This window comes from Lepisosteus oculatus, unplaced genomic scaffold, assembly GCF_040954835.1.
Source record: "Lepisosteus oculatus isolate fLepOcu1 unplaced genomic scaffold, fLepOcu1.hap2 HAP2_SCAFFOLD_64, whole genome shotgun sequence".
Classification (NCBI taxonomy): Eukaryota; Metazoa; Chordata; class Actinopteri; order Semionotiformes; family Lepisosteidae; genus Lepisosteus; species Lepisosteus oculatus.
The window spans coordinates 790,029-803,441 of NW_027168193.1; the positions used below are offsets into that span (position 1 = coordinate 790,029).

The 13,413-nt window shown below is 46.8% G+C and overlaps 5 non-coding genes across 5 annotated transcripts; 1 reads left to right on the plus strand and 4 right to left on the minus strand.

Moving 5' to 3' along the window:
- Positions 1-1,190: 1,190 nt before the first annotated feature.
- On the minus strand, positions 1,191-1,264 carry trnai-aau (transfer RNA isoleucine (anticodon AAU)). Its single transcript has one exon. It is a non-coding gene; the product is annotated as a tRNA-Ile (tRNA).
- An 840-nt stretch (positions 1,265-2,104) lies between these two features.
- On the minus strand, positions 2,105-2,186 carry trnas-aga (transfer RNA serine (anticodon AGA)). Its single transcript has one exon. It is a non-coding gene; the product is annotated as a tRNA-Ser (tRNA).
- A 4,243-nt stretch (positions 2,187-6,429) lies between these two features.
- On the minus strand, positions 6,430-6,502 carry trnar-acg (transfer RNA arginine (anticodon ACG)). The gene has a single exon. It is a non-coding gene; the product is annotated as a tRNA-Arg (tRNA).
- A 3,067-nt stretch (positions 6,503-9,569) lies between these two features.
- On the plus strand, positions 9,570-9,651 carry trnas-uga (transfer RNA serine (anticodon UGA)). Its single transcript has one exon. It is a non-coding gene; the product is annotated as a tRNA-Ser (tRNA).
- Positions 9,652-11,910: 2,259 nt separating this feature from the next.
- On the minus strand, positions 11,911-12,027 carry LOC138232914 (U5 spliceosomal RNA). The gene has a single exon (XR_011187355.1). It is a non-coding gene; the product is annotated as a U5 spliceosomal RNA (small nuclear RNA).
- Positions 12,028-13,413: the final 1,386 nt, after the last annotated feature.

The following is a 13,413-nucleotide window of genomic DNA, read 5'->3' on the forward strand; positions in this document are numbered from 1 at the left end:
CGTACAATTAGCACAGAAGCAGCAGCTTTAGTCCACATGTTTTTCAAACAGGATATTAACGATATGATCATAACGAATAATACCAGACCCACAAATATGTATTGAACCAGAGACCCTCTCCATGTTCCTAGCACAGACTGTAGCCATGCACCAATACCCCAATCATCTGGATTGCAGGATTTACGAAGAAAATTATTTTCGCAGTAATTAATTTATTATATTTACTATATTTATTATACACGTGTAAATTAATTACTGCGAAAATAATTTACTTCGTACACTGTGCAGAGTGCCGTATACTCCTAGTTGCGGCACACACGATACATACAGTAAAAAGCCTCAGGCACTGTGTTAGATGTGTTTTCGACGTTATATATGCGTTTATTAATGTCGTCGATTTTACGGTTGCAATTCGACGTTGATTATACGTCGAGGCGACGTATATATACGTATAGCCGTATTTTCGCCGTGAATATACGTATATTCGACGAATCAATGCCCACTGGGTAAACTCTTGAGCAAACTCTGAACCAGCTCTAAGGAAACTAATCCGATTAGACGTTACTTTGACTCATCTTTTTACGCTCAGTGCTGGATTGCTCAAACTCCAGCTAGGGTTAGGGTTAGCATTCCCACGCTACTTCGACACTTTGTTTACGCTCAGTGCTGGATTTTGGGAACTTCAGGACGAGTGGGAATTTTCTCCTATCTGTCAATTCTGTTTTGTTTTGGAGACTCTTGGCTGCCTATGTTGTACAGTGCAGCGTGAAGGAAACATTTTCCAAAACTGTGTCAGCTCAAAAGTTGTAAGAAAACCTCTCCAGCTGCTTTAACTCTCTTCATATTTGTCATTTAATGTGACACTCGATGTATAACTGGAGCCTCACATATGCAAATGGTGAGGCTCCAGTTCAACACCACTTTACAGTATCTGACAAAAGCATGGCAGACTGTGCCATGACCGGCAGATAACTTCTGCTTATTTTTACCATATTAAACATTGGAAATCCAACCACTTGCATTTGTGACACTTGATTTTGACTCCACCTAAGACACTCTTAAATCTTCAAACACTTTTCTCTTCTCCCGCAACACTCTTGTCTGTCGGCACTATGTGGCAGCGTTGCATGACAACCCCTCTCACCACGGAAAGGAACCTAACAGCTTTGGTAAGAGAGGAGAAAAGAACCTGGCCCGTACGGGGATCGAACCCGTGACCTTGGCGTTATTAGCACCACGCTCTAACCAACTGAGCTAACCGGCCTCATGACGGTGGTCCTCTCTGTGCTGCAAATAATCGAACTCAGGGAATTTCTTTTGCCCTCCTTTGAATAGAAAGCCGTGTAATTCAGTGTACGGGCTTTCTCGTGCAGTTTCATGTTCTTGTAACCCAAATCCTACACTGGCCTGAAGAGTCCCCCCATTTCACAGCATTTTTCAGCTGATTTAAAATGTACCTAAAGGAGAAGCATTATTGAAGACCATCAATTACCAAGAGCTTTTGTCAAAGGTTTTGGTGGTCATTTTTAATGACCACAGAGCACTATGACCTCGGTTTTACATCTCATCCGAAAGACAGCGCCCTTTTACAACACAGCGTCTCCGTCACTATGCTGGGACATTGGGACCCGCACAGACCTCAGGGTGAGCGCCCCCCCGCCGGCACCATTAACACCGCTTCCAGCTGGAAGCTTTGTTTTTCCCTGTAGCTTACCCTCATCCGGGTACTGACCTGGCTCACACCTGCTAAGCTTCAGTGGGTTTTCAGTTGCGAGTTGCAAGGGGATGCAAGTGATGGAGCTGCTCGCTGCAAAAGCCACTACATTGGCCGGGAATCAAACCCAAGCCTCCCGCGTGGCAGGCAAGAATTCTACCACTGAACCACCAATGCTCAGTGTCTGGGCCTTCAAAAAAGACGCTTTTTTGGTGCTCTGTGCAAAAAGCGTCGACATATGCTTCCAGCTGCAAAATGCCATTCGCGGATGCTGAAGAATTTATTTTCAAGGCAGCGGGTACAAGCGATTGGGCGTTTTAAAACCACCAGGAACAGCAAAGAGGCGCGCTTCTTTGCTTGCGCCGGAACACACCGACTGGAGGCGGACAACGTAGTCGGCAGGATTCGAACCTGCGCGGGGAGACCCCAATGGATTTCTAGTCCATCGCCTTAACCACTCGGCCACGACTACAGCAAGCCCCGCTGCCGCTGCGTTGTTGCTACAATCTTACCTGGATCGCGAGGCGCCGGCGGAAGCCTATTTCAAAGTCGTTCTCCGTTTCAAAAAAACATTTCCAAAATACAAGCCTTGCAGACAGACACGCCTCAGAGGACTTAAGGGTGGCTTCATGTCGGAATGATAAAGTCTCCCCGTCCGGACATGAAAATTCCACTTTGTTACACACAAAAAAAGAATCAACAACAGAGAAATGCCCACAAGCATTTGAAAAGCCGCACCACGTCGCACTTGAAATACCTCTTACATTAGTGGTAGACGCAGGAATCGCCTTTTTATTTACGCTCTTACCAACGCGATGGAAAGCAAAACAAAGCAAAGCAGAGCAAAACAAAACGAACAAACGAAAACCCTCACGTCCCGCACTTGCATATAACGCCGTTACGTGCCCAAGCGGTATTGTACGTCATCCTAGCACTGCACGCCGGTGCGTATGGTATATGGGAACGAGCACACGCCACGAATCGTCTCGTATCACTCCCTACAGCTGTAAGGTGCCTTGAAGCGTGCACCCCCAACATTCTTCTTTGCTCATCTGTGAAAGGTAAACTCTTGAGCAAACTCTGAACCAGCTCTAAGGAAACTAATCCGATTAGACGTTACTTTGACTCATCCTTTAAGGGACCCTTGTTAATTGGAGAAATCAATGATTTCGAATGAATTCTGTATGCGTTAAAAGACAGCTATACACAGAAAACATGCAGGACACTGCTCATGATGTTTCCCGAGCCGAAACACAGTGCGTTTTTCCAAGCCATCTGACCAAGCCTGCCCACTGAAAACTGCAGGAGATCGTGTAAAGACGTTCAAGTTTGTAACTACTGCACGCACAGGAAGCAGAATAAATTCCTCTATTCAAACTTTCAAAGGTTTGCTTTGCGAACGCTGCAGGACATCGCACAATCTCTTTTGAACAGGGACAAACGATTTCTTATGGGGCGCAGTAAGTACAGACGTTTAAAAAGCTCCACTCATGCCAATGATGCAGCATGAAGAAGCGCAACCTAAAGTTTGCATTCCTAGCACTGTTGCATTCCCCGCATCAGTAGCTAAGAGAATATAATTTACGACTCTTGTTAATACAGTTTCAGAAACCAGACTGAAATTTCTCAAGTATATTATTTGAATCCATTTGATGTTGGGCAACAACTATTCTTTCAAGACTTTTAGATTGAAATGGGACCTTTGAGACAGGCCTGTAGTTGTTAAGAACTTGTGGATCCAAATTTGACTTCTTAAGGAGCGGTCTAAGAACCACTACCTTAAATTGATCATGTACGACGCCTGACGCAAGCGATGCATTCATCATACTAATTATAGGTCCTGCCAGTCCTTCGAGGGAATCTTTGACTAGCTGAGTGGGGATGGGATCTAGCGAACAGGTGGTTGACTTTGTCTTACGTCTGTGTTCATGAGTCCACCATAAGAAGAAATCTGAACAGGAGTGGTGATCATGCGAGGTCACCACGGAGGAAACCACTGCTCTCCCCCCAAAAAAAACCACCACTGCCCCTCTCAAGTTTGCTAAAGACCACATGGATGTTCCACAACTCCTGGAACAATGTTCTGTGGACAGACGTGACAAAAGTTGAACTTGTTGGTAAATGTGCACAGCGTTATGTTTGGAGATAACAAAACACCACATACCAACTCCAAAACCTCATCCCACCTGGGAAGCATGGCGGAGGCTGTACGGCTTGCAATCATCGAGGGACCGATGAATTCCAAGATGTATCAGGAAATTCTACAGCAGAATGTCAGGGTGTCTGCCTGTGATCTAAAACTCGAAAGACGCTGGGTCATGCAGCATGACAAAAACAAAGGAGTACATCAACAACAGAGTGGCTGAAACAGTAGAAATTCCGTATGTTGGGATGGCCAAGTAAGAGTCCTGACACACACGCTTTCACTCATATGAGCTACACGGCTACCAAGATGATCTCAGATGCGCCGAGCTGGTACGGAACATATTGAACTGATCGACGGCGAATTGTCTCTCAGACAGGCTTTTCACCTCTAAGCTCCCTGACTGACAGTGATCAGCTAGGTAGTAAAACAGTCAGCTGCTTCTAAGCCTTAAACAGCTGCATCTCGGCGCTTCCACGGAGAGATGATTTGAAAGCCGAACATCGCCCATTGGGAACACCTTACTATCACTAGTTTAAGAGACTCTTAAGGTCTTGCAGAGGTGCCTGTCTAATAGCATGCGCTTTGCAAGCTATAGGTGTTTAGGCTGAGGCAGAATGCCTGTTAACAAAATGTTTTTCTAAAGGGGCCTCGCACTCTTTTCCAAGCAATGGTCACCATCCCCACCGAGTGTCACAATGTAGTCATGTCCTAGGACATCACCTGTTAGTCTCCATTTGTCTGCAACCAACACTTTAGGTTACGGGGTCACAACCGCACCCCGGAGACCAGAGGAGCCGTTGGCATTCTGGCGGCGCAGATTGGGCTGAAGATGGGGCGCTTGAATCTCGCTGTTGGAGGCCGTCTGAAACTGACCCAAGCCTTTCCCTTGAATTAAATGTAAATAAGAAATGAACCCCAGATGCACATGGAATCAATCACGTGTTTCCTTTGAGCCGTTTCAGAGACTGCTCCAGAGTTTACCTTGCACAGATGCGCAAAGATTAATGATGGGGGTGCACGCTTCCAGGCGTCTTACAACTGTAGGGACTGATTAGAGACAATTCGTAGCTTGTGCTCATTTCCCTCTATTCCCCGTGTTGCAGTGGTAGGATGACTTAAATTCCTGCTTCGACACGTAACGGGATTATAATCAAGTGCAGGAGCTGAGGGCTTTAGTTTTGTTTCGTTTTCCATGGCGTTCGTAAGCGCGCAAATCAAAGGCAATTCCTGCGTCTAACACGAATGTAAATGCTTTTGAAAGTGCAGTGTGGTGCAGCTTGTAAAATCCTTGTCCACATTTGTGGTTTGTTGATGTTTTTTCTGTCTGCCAAAGTTGCATTTTGACATCCGGACTGGGGGACTTTATCATTTGAACGTGAAGCCAGCCTTAAACCCTCTGAGGCGTGTCTGTCTGCCGGCACGAATCTTGTGAAAGGTATTTTTTTTAACGGAGAGCAACTTTAAAAAGGTTTCCGCAGCCACCTCGCAGTCCGTGTTTGATTATAGGAGGAATGCGGCGGCGGGGAGCTCGCATTTGTCGTGCTCGAGTGGTTAAGGCGATGGGCTCGAAATGCGTTGGGGCTTCCCCGCGCAGGTTCGAAACCTGCCGACTCCGGCGTCTGCCGCACGTCGCCTTGTGCCTGCACGGCAGAGGCGAAGTGCCGCTTCTCCTTTCCTGGTACTATAAAAACGCTAAATCGCTTGGCCCCGCTGCCATGGACATCAATTCTTCAGATAACCACACATTTTGCGTTCGCACCTCTGGTGCTCTACTTATGCCTTTGAAAACCTAATGAATAAAGCTGTAAGAACCGACACGATGTGTAGGTGCTCTTAAAGCACGCAGTAAAGAACTGTTAACAGCAAGGGTTTCAGTGGGTTAACTGAGGAGAAGGCGTGATCGCTAATTGTTGACTTTTTATTTGGTGTTAGAAACACTCTTACTGTGCATGACGTGCAACAAATGTAGCCACAGAAATTGCATCACGCTTTCATGTATGCTATTGCAGACACCAACGTTGCCTAGATAGAAAACCGAAATAGCCGTGGGTTTGCTTGCTGGTCTGAAGGATCTCTCTTCGAATCTCTATCATTTGTCAATGGAAGTAAAAGGCGCTGCAATCTGATACGTTCAGAATCAAACCCGCAGCTGTTGTTCGACTTTATTTCTTGACTAATTACAACTGAGTGTCGCATGAGCAGTTACATAAACTTGTCTGGTATATTTGAACACAAATGCCGTTCTTCAATTAAAACTAACAGTACATTGTCAGGGACATTCAGTTCTATACAAACAAGAGACAGACAAGAGAATATTTCTACCGTTCATGTGGACTACGTGTTGACTTACTGATCGGAATAATTGAAAGGTTCGGGCTCATAGCTGATGGAGTGCGTGCTAATTAGAACAGCAACGCTGAGCTCTCAGCACCGTATTGAGCCCAGGTGTTTTTCTAAAGCTGTCAGGTGCAGTTCATTTACATGAAGGAAATCTCTTACTGGGTACGATTACAATGCAGTAAGTAGCACAGACTACTTAGGGAGTAGCCCGATGCATTTAAAAACGACCCGAGCCAGGCAGGAGTCGAACCTGCAATCTCCTGATCCGTAGTCAGACGCGTTATCCATTGGGCCACTGGCCCTGGTATGACACTGCAGGACTGTAACCCAGTGAGATCAGCACTGCAACTAGTAAAATATTACCCCCGGTCCATTCTTTTCCAAAAGTGAGAAACACCTGTTTTCTACATTTTGTCTGTTTTAAAACCATATCTTTTTAAACCAAACCAAGAGTTTGTCTTTTGCACTGATATTCTGATTCATTTCGATTTCAAAGAAAAAAAAAAACATTATCTTCCAAAGCATCATAAAATTGTCCATTCTTCCAGACTCTACTTCTCTCTTGTAGTAGTACAGCAGACCTTTGCAGGTGAGCAGATCACAGAGTCTGAAATATGCTTCCTCCATCAAGCAAAGTACCTGAACATGACTCTGTCTTCATAAAAGCGCCCCTGTAATAAAGAAATTAAATCCGAAATCAAGAGGGCAGTTGCCTACTGAAGTTCAAGAAGTCATCAATTTTAACCTAGCAACACATTAAAGGCTGCATCTATACAAGTACGATTCTAGAAATGCTCACCAGATTACGTTTTAAGAAGGAACTGCGCCTCAGGTTCCGCCGAGATCTTAACTTGGATGGCAGGATTCAGAGTCCTGAGTGCGGACTGATGGCGCACGGAGGGTCCACATACTGTGGATCCCTCAGTTTTCTTCCGCGTGTTTAAACCGCCAGCGTGTGACTCCCCTGTCCCCGTGACCTCATTGCTCTGCTCTCGCCTCTGTGCAGCTGAGCCCGACTCATGGTAAAGTGGAAAACAATATGCCCTCAACGTGGGATTTACTCTGGATCGAGGATAGATGTCACCTTTTTATCGTTGAACAGGATGTATGTGATGTGGCGACTAGGTTCAATTTTGTATCCTTTTAAAAGATTAAGGACTGGGGTGAGCGTGATTTACCACCCTTTCAGCTAAGAACCCGACATGAGCACCGTTTAAGCTGCATAGACTCGGTCGTTTAACTCTTCTCCATTAGCAGGGTTAAGGTTAAAGAAAAAAAACATTGCTGACTTCTTTTTTTTTGCCAGCCGCTAGTGCTGATTAGCAATGTTTGTATTTCATGTTTTGCAAGTTGCATCCATTTTAAGAAAAACAAGTCGCGTTAAAGACAGGAAATGAATACTTGCATTTAATTAAGTCTAGCCGTAGGCGGTTGTCTGTAAGGACCAGTTCTGTTCAAGAAGACACAACAAAGAAGGCACCACTGGGATTCGGACTCAGGATCTCCTGTTTAAGAGACAAGCACTTTAACCAACTAAGCCACGGCGCCCCGGGATAGTTGTCCTTTTGCAGCCACTTGGACACACCACTCAGACACATCTGCATTCGGTGTGTGCTCCGCCTGCTCGCTGAGCAAGTTGCCACCTTTATACAATAGCAACATCGACACCAAGAGAAAGGATGACAAATGGCTTTTATCTGGAACTTTTCATGTCCAAGGAGCTCAATGTGCTTTCTGTGTACAACAGGGCCACTGAACTCCACACTGGCCACTGAACCACAGCAGTGGCTTGCTGGCTTGACATCTCCCAAGGAAAATGTTGAAATTGCATGTGGAACAGGAAAAGGACCCTCGAGTACGAGGGAAAAAAAATAAAAAGATCATCTGGAGCGCGCCAACCCATGTCTGGACAGCCCAGTTTCGTCGACAAGGTGGCCGAGTGGTTAAGGCGATGGACTATTAATTCATTGTGCTCTACATGCATGGGTTTGAATCAATTCCTCGTCGCTCTCTATGTCTGACACGTGTGCCTGTTCGACGTTGGCCCTCCTTTTGTTTGCTCCAGTACTAGAGCCTTACATTTTCTAGCGGTGGCTGAACATGGTATAGTAGGCTAACGTCGGTATCGAGCAGTGGCAGTAACAGTATTTACGTGCCGCTGCTGCCAAGTGGCTTTGGGTTGAGACCGCGTTTTCACTTACTTGCAGCAAAAACGGAGAAAGCGATTTTTGACAGTCTCTCGAGAGACTGCGCTAGGTGTTTAGGGATAGACTTTGTCAGTTCCCAATGGGATGATGGCCTCTCAAATAGTTTGTGATTCCTCTAGACGTTTATACAGTAGAAGCCTGCTTCGTGGCTTAAATCCAAGCTAAGGAAACGAGTTTGAGGTCTGATGCAGAACTGCGAATTCAATGAAGGGGAACACTACAGTACATTGCACTGTATGTGTGAGGAAAGCTGCCCCCTTCTGTTCCTTGTCGACCGAACAGAGGACTGTAAAGGATACCGCCAAGAAACTTTAGGATGCTGGTTGGAATCCAGCTCCAAAGAAGCCCCTTTGGGTGTTATGTCATCAAAAAGTAAGAACAGAGAATCTCCCTTGGATCAAAAGCGCAACAGAACTGTTTTCCATGGAGCAGGTTTCAGACCCGTAGACCTGTTTTATTTGTAGGGCAGGGCGCATTCCCAAACGCGAATCTCCTGTTTTAGAAATGCTTTGGGCGGCGTGAAGTGAAAATAAGAAGTGGGCTCCAGATGCACATGGAAGCAATCAAGTGTTTCATCCGAGCTGTTTCAAAGACTGCTCAAGAGCTTTCCTTTTACAGAGGCCCAACGATTAATGATGGGGGTGCACCCTTCAATGTGCCTTACGACTCTAGGGAGTGATTGAGACGATTCGTAGCGTGTGTTCATTTCCCTCTATTCCCCATGTTACAGTGGTAAGATGACGTAAATTCCTGCTTCGACACGTAACGGCATTATAATCAAGTGCAGGAGCTGAGGGCTTTTGTTTTGTTTCGTTTTCTATGGCGTTCGTAAGCGCGCAAAACAAAGACAATTCCTGCATCTAACACGAATGTAAATGCTTTTGAAAGTGCAGTGTGGTGCAGCTTGTAAAATCCTTGTCCACATTTGTGGTTTGTTGATGTTTTTTCTGTCTGCCAAAGTTGCATTTTGACATCCGGACGGGGAGACTTTATCATTTGAACGTGAAGCCAGCCTTAAACCCTATGAGGCGTGTCTGTCTGCCGGCATGTATCTTGTGAAAGGTATTTTTTTTTTAACGGAGAGCGACTTTAAAAAAGTTTCCGCAGCCACCTCGCACTCTGTGTTAGATTATAGGAGGAATGGGGCGGCGGCGAGCTCGCTGTAGTCGTGGCCGAATAGTTAAGGCAATGGACTTGAAATCCATTGGGGACTCCCCGCTCAGGTTCGAATCCTGCCGACTACGGCGTCTGCCGCACGTCACCTTGTGCCTGTGCGGCAAAGGCGAAGTGCCGCTTCTCCTTTCCTGGTACTATAAAAATGCTACATCGCTTGGTCCTGCTTCCATGGAAAGCAGTTCTTCAGGTGATTCTAGTCTCTTACCAAAGCTGTTAGGTTCCTTTCCGTGGTGAGATGGGTTGTCATGCAACGCTGCCACATAGTGCCGACAGACAAGTGTGTTGCGGGAGAAGAGAAAAGTGTTTGAAGATTTAAGAGTGTCTTAGGTGGAGCCAAAATCAGGTGTCACAAATGCAAGTGGGAAGATTTCCAATGATTAATATGGTCAAAATAAGCGGAAGTTACCAGCTGGTCCGGCACAGTCTGCCATGCTTTTGTCATATACTGTAAAGTGGTGTCGAACTGGGTGTCGAACTGGAGCCTCACCATTTGCATATGTGAGGCTCCAGTTATACATCGAGTGTCACATTAAATGACAAAAATGAAGAGAGTTAAAGCAGCTGGAGAGGTTTTCTTACAACTTTTGAGCTGACACAGTTTTGGAAAATGTTTCCTTCACGCTGCACTGAACAACATAGGCAGCCAAGAGTCTCCAAAACAAAACAGAATGGACAGATAGGAGAAAATTCCCACTCGTCCTGAAGTTCCCAAAATCCAGCACTGAGCGTAAACAAAGTGTCTAAGTAGCGTGGGAATGCTAACCCTAACCCTAGCTGGAGTTTGAGCAATCCGGCACTGAGCGTAAGAAGATGAGTCAAAGTAACGTCTAATCGGATTAGTTTCCTTAGAGCTGGTTCAGAGTTTGCTCAAGAGTTTACCTTTCACAGATGAGCAAAGAAGAATGTTGGGGGTGCACGCTTCAAGGCGCCTTACAGCTGTAGGGAGTGATTCGAGACGATTCGTGGCGTGTGCTCGTTCCCATATACCGTACGACCCGGGGTGCAGTGCTAGGATGACGTACAATACCGCTTGGACACGTAACGGCGTTATATGCAAGTGCAGGATGTGAGGGTTTTCGTTTGTTTGTTTTGTTTTGTTTTGCTCTGCTTTGCTTTGTTTTGCTTTCCATCGCGTTGGTAAGAGCGTAAATAAAAAGGCGATTCCTGCGTCTACCACTAATATAAGAGCTATTTCAAGTGCGACGTGGTGCGGCTTTTCAAATGCTTGTGGGCATTTCTCTGTTGTTGATTCTTTTTTTGTGTGTAACAAAGTGGCATTTTCATGTCCGGACGGGGAGACTTTATCATTCCGACATGAAGCCACCCTTAAGTCCTCTGAGGCGTGTCTGTCTGCAAGGCTTGTATTTTGGAAATGTTTTTTTGAAACGGAGAACGACTTTGAAATAGGCTTCCGCTGGCGCCTCGCAATCCAGGTAAGATTGTAGCAAGAACGCAGCGGCGGTGGGGCTTGCTGTAGTCGTGGCCGAGTGGTTAAGGCGATGGACTAGAAATCCATTGGGGTCTCCTCGCGTAGGATCCAATCCTGCCGACTACGTTGTCCGCCTCCAGTCGGTGTGTTTCGGCACAATCAAAGAAGCGTGCCTCTTTGCTGTTCCTGGTGGTTTTAAAACGCCCAATCGCTTGTACTCGCTGCCTTGGAAATAAGTTCTTCAGCGTCCGCGAATGGCATTTTGCAGCTGGAAGCAGATGTCGATGCGTTTTGCACAGAGCACCAAAAAAGCGTCTTTTTTGAAGGCCTAGGCACTGAGCATTGGTGGTTCAGTGGTAGAATTCTCGCCTGCCACGTGGGAGGCTCGGGTTCGATTCCTGGCCAGTGCAGTGGCTTTTGCAGCGAGCGGCTCCATCACTTGCATCCCCTTGCAACTCGCAACTGAAAACCCACTGAAGCTAAGCAGGTGTGAGCCAGGTCAGTACCCGGATAAGGGTGAGCTACAGGGAAAAACAAAGCTTCCAGCTGGAAGCGGTGTTAATGGTGCCGGCGGGGGGGCGCTCACCCTGAGGTCTGTGCGGGTCCCAATGCCCCAGTATAGTGACGGAGATGCTGTGTTGTAAAAGGGCGCTGTCTTTTGGATGAGATGTAAAAACGAGGTCACAGCGCTCTGTGGTCATTCAAAATGACCACCAAAACCTTTGACAAAAGCTCTTGGTAATTGATGGTCTTCAATAATGCTTTTCCTTTAGGTACATTTTAAATCAGCTGAAAAATGCTGTTTTGCATTCATGTGTTTAAGTAGCCTGTGCTACTTACTGCATTGTAAGAGCGATTGTGAGCGGTTTTGTTTTCTCTCTTTGACCAGCCCAGCTGCGCCCCACCCGAAGGCAGGGAAGCACAAAAATTGTATGGAACTCATTCATGCTCCTCTCCATGGAAATCTTTAGTAAAAGGCAAAAGATTTGTACGAGATGAAGAGAAACCAGAGTGCGTGGCTGGACAGCTGCAGGAGCCCAGGCCGCCTTCAAGTCCTCTGCCCTGCCGGTCGTGGTTGGCAATGCACCTGGCCTTACAAACGAGCCAGTGCGGCCCGTTCAGCTCCGGGCTCATCGCCTGCAGCTCTCGGCTTACCTGGCAGGGGAGATACCTTGATCAGCCTGTAGTTGGAGTAGTTGGATTGTTTTCTTGTTTTCTGGAAGCAGTGTTTGTTTTGCAGTTTGAGATGGCAACCTTTGGATCCCGCAAGAATGCTGTACGTTTTGAGCTTTTGGATGACCTCTTCATGGATCGTATGCAGTTCAGCAGAAAAGTGTTACAGAAGGAACGTGGCTTTGAACCTCGGCACTTGGATTTCATCTTCGCTCTCCCAGGTCAGAAAGCATTTGAGGTTGTTTTTGCTACCTATTCTCTGTTTGAACAATGTGTGGATGTGTTTGAGGCAAAAAGAGGGAAAGTTCCTGCCCTTGAGAAGATCAACTTGCAGCCTCTGACACAGAGAGAGAGGAAAACGGTGCATGTTGTTATGTTCTCGGAAATGGCAAAGACGGAGGACATTCACACCTGGCTTAAGCAGTACTGCACCGTCCACCATGGAACTGAGGTTAGAGATGTTGACGGTATAAAAACAGGAGCAAGAAAATTTGAGGTTCGCTTGCTACCGGACAATGTAAATGGAGGCTTAAGGCACCTGCCCTCTACAATCCGGCTTGGCGCCTGCAATGGCTATGTTTTTTATGTGGGACAACCAAAGGTGCGTCGGCGCTGTGGTGCTGTGGGACACCTGGCATCGTCCTGCACTGTGAAATGCTGCAAGACCTGTGGCAAACAGGGACATTTAGCCTCTGACTGTTCAATGCTGCCAAAGTGCAATTTATGTGGCTCGGAAGGACACGTTTTTAAGAACTGCCCTCACGCCTACGCCAATAAACTCAAAATGAGAAAGGATGAGGCAGTGCTTGTTTCAGCCAAACCGGCCCGAAAAGCCAAAGCAAACAACAAGTCAAACAAAGAACCCTTGTTGGACAAAGAGTCTCAGCCTCCAGCCAGGATCAGTCCTGCTGTGGCTCCGGGGTCGGTGGAAGAGAAATCCACTACGCTCCCACAACCGCAGACTGCACCAGACAAGCACGAGGGTTTGAAAACCCCCGAGAACAGCGAGGACCCCTCCCCCACTCCTGCTCCTCAGAACGAGGGCCAGTGTGGGGCCCCCACCGGTGGAGCGGGTCCAGCGACGATACCCAGGATTCAGCGGAGCTGCTTTTCTCAGACTCTGCAAGTGCTACAGATGCCCTTCTCTCCTCCATCCAGTCCGTCACGGAGGATCTGCAACAGCTGGTGGGTGAGGGGGAAGAGGAGACTGGTGCATCGGCTGCACCCC